General features: G+C 50.5%; 1 protein-coding gene across 3 annotated transcripts in view; it reads left to right on the plus strand.

Moving 5' to 3' along the window:
* The window catches only part of pard3aa (par-3 family cell polarity regulator alpha, a), a 390,604-nt gene that overhangs the window by 299,985 nt on the left and 85,619 nt on the right, over positions 1 to 5,000 (plus strand). The gene's annotated exons all lie outside the window — the stretch shown is intronic.

Here is a 5,000-nt window from a genome sequence, read left to right on the forward strand (position 1 = left end):
AGGACCGGCTCCCGTCCTTTGTTCTGCGGCGTGCCGGCTGAACCGGGCTATTAAAGCGCTGTAATAATGAGCCCTAATTGAAAAGTGACAAAGGGCATAATGGCGGCCCCGCCGGAGGTCAGCGCGTAGCGGAATCGCGCAGAGAGGGGGCCGCGGCAACAATGGCCGCCGCAGTCCGACTGAGTATCCAGACCGGCCTGCGAAATCACGCAGATGTGCCCCGCGCCGTGATGTGACGTTCCCCGGCGTGTGTCCCAAAACATTACACTATGTCACGTTTATTTAGCAAATGCTTTTATCCAAAGCCCCGGACAATAAGTGCATACAAAACAGCTAAGACTTGATAAGGTCCAACTCTTATAAAGGATCAGTTGTCTACAGCAATGAACATCGTATCTCGTTCACCAGGCAAATCTAGGCTAAGTCAGTAGGTGCAGTAGGACCCAACACATTTCAGCCACACCCTACCCTGTTCCTTCCGGAGGCTTCCATCCTTTGTGCGTTCGCCGTGCATCCCCTGACGAAAGGAACAAGGCAGAGGAGTAAAATAAAGCGACGGAAAAAGAGAATTAGAAAATATGTTTCGCATAAGCCATCCCATATTTGTTTGTCTGGATCCTCTCTTGCATAGAAATTTCATTTCTGCTATCGTTTGTCTCCGTTCTGCATGTCTGAGCCCACCTATTCTTGCTGGTAAAAAAGGGGCTCGTGTTTTTTAAAAAGCCGTCATTCAGCTCCACATGAGTTCCCCTGCCTTTAACACCCCTCCCCCCCTTTAAAAGCCTCCTGTGGGGAACGGGCTCTGTTAGCGCCGAGCGCTAACCGACAGCCAGCGACCCGGAGCTCAGAGCCTCACGTTTCACAAAGGAGCAGAGGTACACATCCTGAAATCAACTGCAAGGCTAATCTGAGCAAATGTTATGTGCCCGGATACAGACTTTGCGGTCGTGTGTTTAATGTAGTGCGGTGGGTCTTGTTTAAAGCAGACATGCTAACCGATTAGCACGAACGCACTGGCCAGGCCATTGAAGAGGTACAGTATTTCAGGCCATTTCACCGGATTTCATTGCAAATCAGCACAGAGGCTAACGAAAGCTAACATAAAACCCCAGGAGAAGCAGTGGAAATGTGGGGTGCGAGGCTAACGGAGCGTAGCACCACATGTTCCATACACTGCCCAGTATATTCCCTTCTTTCTGCCTGTCATTTAAAGTCTGGTCACCACATTAAATCACCAAGTGAATAATTGGTATGGGAATAATTGCATGTTCAAACATTATAGAATTACTCTGCCTCCATTTTTCTAAATGCATGAGAGCGGGCCAAAGAAGCCTTTTCGCCGTGTATCTGAATCCCCACCCCCCCAGCTCCTCGCCTCTCGCTCGATCTGGGCGATGATGAAACGGGCCATCAGGCAGGCGTAGGGCTCGCGGTCGCGCCGTCACGGGCTTGATGAAAAGCCGGTCATCAGCGGCGTTTGTTTGCGCAGTAACCGTCCTCGGAAATCACAAACAGCTGCCGCTCCGCCAGGACTCGTGCTCCGCCATCGCTCATCTGGGGGAGGGCTGCACCGTACGGGGAACATACATTACGTTACATTACATTACAGTTATTTATCCAAAGCGGCTTACGGTTGATTAGACTTAAGCAATCCCCCCTGGAGCAATGTGGGGTTTGCTCAAGAGCCCAACAGCTGTGTGCCTATAACGGGGATTGAACCATCAAGCTTCTGGATCTCAGTCACGTACCTTAGCCATTACGCTACAGGCTGCCTACGCAATATGCGATAACGTTGTTGAATATTTTTCATGACGATGTGACTTGCGATAAATAAACAAATATTGAAGTGTGCACAGTTCTAATGTCTTTCTGCTTTAGGTACACTGCTCACATAGACCCCAGGCAAGGAATAGCCTATGTCCACTGAATAAAAACAACATGCTTTTATTGATCAAATTACACATTAGCTGCCAATCAATGTAACAGAACATCCATTTAAATAAATGCTAGTCATCGCAGTTCAAGCAGTCTTTTGCGATGTGTTTATTGCGCATGTTCGTATCTTGATAACGGTAAACGTACGGTATATCATGCAGCCCTTTTCCAGGGCACCTCTGATAGCGGACCGCCATTATCGCGCCCCGTTTACGGCGGCGGGCGCTCCCCGGCCCCCTCGCCCCCTCCCGCCCGGGCTGTAGCGACCGCCACCAGGACCAGCTCTCTTTGATGGCGCGTGGCGGGATCGGGGGAAAGGGCCCGCTCGGCTGAACGCCGGGCTGTCAGTCAGGCTGGGGAGGAACCGGGGGCGCATGCATTATTCCCTTTCATTCCTTATTCCGGGCTCGGATCTTTCTGCTCGTCTCGGCGCCGAGGAGGCTGTCGGATGAGCTCCGTCTGTCTGTCCGTCTCCCTACCGTCGCAAATTAGATAGCGTGAACAAACAAAGGGGGGGCGCACGAGAGGGGTGGGGTGGGGCGGTCTTTTTGGCCGTCTGAGCAGCCCTAATCAGCATTGTACACCCCTTCTCTCCCTAACCTCTTCCTGCTGTAAAAATAGACGTTTTTTTTATGGCTTGTTTCCTCTCGTTAGTTGAGGATAACGTCGAACTCGGAAAACAATGCGACCCTCAGCCCCGTCGGGGGTTCAATGTCCGAACGGCGTCAGTGACGAGGCGCCGGTGGCCGGCGGCGTGATGGATGCTGTTTGCGTTCCAGTTGTTTTTTTGTCCGATTCAGGGCCGTACGCCGTTCCTTCTCGAAGTTGCTTAATCGCTCGAAAACAACACACATATTGCATTCGCTTTTTATCTTAAGAGTAATTATTAATCGTGTTGTTCCTGCATGCGGAATAATTTGGTCGTTGAAAACATTCGTTTTTTTAAAGTTTATTTGCATTCCTTTATTGTTTTCGTGCCTTTTATAATGTCTGAAATAATTAGCGCAGACAATTAGAGCTAGGATCAAAAGCAGTGATTGCAAGGCGGGCTATATTTGTAATTATATTGATGGTCTGCGCCCAGTTGAATGTAATTACTTATAGCCTTCACATGGAGCCAATTATTAGTTTGATTAACTGACACCACACTTGGGCTGACATCAACAGAGGACTCGCAGCGTCACAACAGAAATATCCGGAACAGCTGGTCAATAGCCATTCCGTCCCCCCAAAAAAACCCTTTCTTATATCCCGTTCCGTTTTGTATCCAGGAATGCTGTTTGCGACTGGAGTTGTCCTCCAAAACAATTGATAAAACCATCCGGAACGGATAAGACAATCGCACTCCGCATAATCGTGGTTTTTCAAAACGGAAAAGGCCGGTTTGTTTATCTCCGTTGAAACCCCTGTTTGAATAGACAGACGCACACAAAGCGAGGTTTTCGGTTGAGACGTGTCACCCAACGTTTCGTAGTTTCGCAGTTTGCCCTGCCCCTCCCTCGGAATCCAATTAAACACCCGGAGAGGCGTAGGGGAAGAGGAGGCTCAGCTGCACGGACTCTGGGTCCTGGATAAACAGCCTTGTGTATTCAGCGTTAAGAGCTAGGACCGCGGGCCAACACCTTCATCAACACTCCAGCTTTCGCTTACCGCAAATCGAGAAAAGCAAATGAAAAATCCGGAAAAATAAAAATGGAAGCAAAGCACAGCAGACGGTTTATCCACTCGATAAATCTTTTCTTTTACCTTATATATTCTCCAGCCCTAGGTTTGAAACGCTGCATTACACTTCAACACCACCACTTGTTTTACATTCTCTAAATTGAAAACGAAAATAAGAAAAAGGAGATCGGGGGAAGGGGGAGACACCGAACGGTTTATTCACTTTGTAAATGTTTTTATTTAATTTTCAACGGATTTATGAGCCCCGGGTTTTTCCATTTCCCCTGGGCCTGCGAACGGAAGAGTGTCATCATCTTTCAAACACTCCAGACAGTTGCGGACGTTAGGAGCTGTCTGATGTCGTCGCCAAATGAGCGGCGAGCGCTCGGCAGATGTTTGATAACAGTTTAGATGTGGGAATGAGATATTATAAACGGTGCGCTCCACGGTCCCGTTTGAAAAGCCCGAGGATTACGACGGCGGATCCCCGTCCGGCAGGCGGTGTGCGTCTCTGGCCGCAGTCAATCGACCCAACCCTAGAGGTCGCCAACCACGGACCTCTAGAACATTCCGCCTTGGTGAATGAACTTGCCCGCCCTGGGTTTCCCCATCACCCCCCCCCCCCCCCCCCCGGCAGGAAACGGCTGCCGGCTGCATTGTTTAAACCTGAGGTTAACCGAAAACTTTTGAGCCGGATCGCTGTTTTTCTCTCTTCTCGCTTCTGGCTCCTTTTCTTTTGGCTCGGACGAGGCGACGGCTTCGCCAGCCGTGAAATTCCTAAGCTCGGTGGCGTTCGGCCGCACCATTTAAGGTCTTCCCCCGACCCCGCCGTGACCTTTCCGCAGCTGGACCGGAACGGACTTGGACAGAGATTAAAGCTCCGGGAGGGAGAAGAAAAAAAAAACGGGGAGACACGAAAAAGAATCGTCCACAAAAAGGGCCTTTGTTTAACTTTTTTTTCCCGGTTACCGTTATTATGTATTATAAATCAATAGAGCCAGACGCCATTAACTGCTGCCATCGCTCCTACTCGATAGCAGAGAACTCTCACTTGTACATAAATAGAACCTGAGGCGGTCTTCGACGACCAAAGCTAAAGCTGTGTCAGGTTGGCAACTTCATTTTCAGATAACGAGTACAGGTACGAGTTGCTGATGAAGGCGGCGAGTGTAGCGCGTCAGATCAAAACCGGGACGAGCTCGCTGCCGGTGCTGCCGAGGCATTTGAAAAGCTGACTGCGGACGCTGAGAAACCGGGTGAGAGACGGGGAGCAGTGGGCCTGGCGGAGCTGACCGTGCGCGGGAAGTTGATGGGCGGGCCCCGCCCGAGGTGACGTACCACAGATCTCTGCCTCGCTCTCGATGGGCCGTCTCATCCGGGGTGCGGTCGGTCACTCCGGCAAC

This window comes from Conger conger, chromosome 4, assembly GCF_963514075.1.
Source record: "Conger conger chromosome 4, fConCon1.1, whole genome shotgun sequence".
NCBI lineage: Eukaryota > Metazoa > Chordata > Actinopteri > Anguilliformes > Congridae > Conger > Conger conger.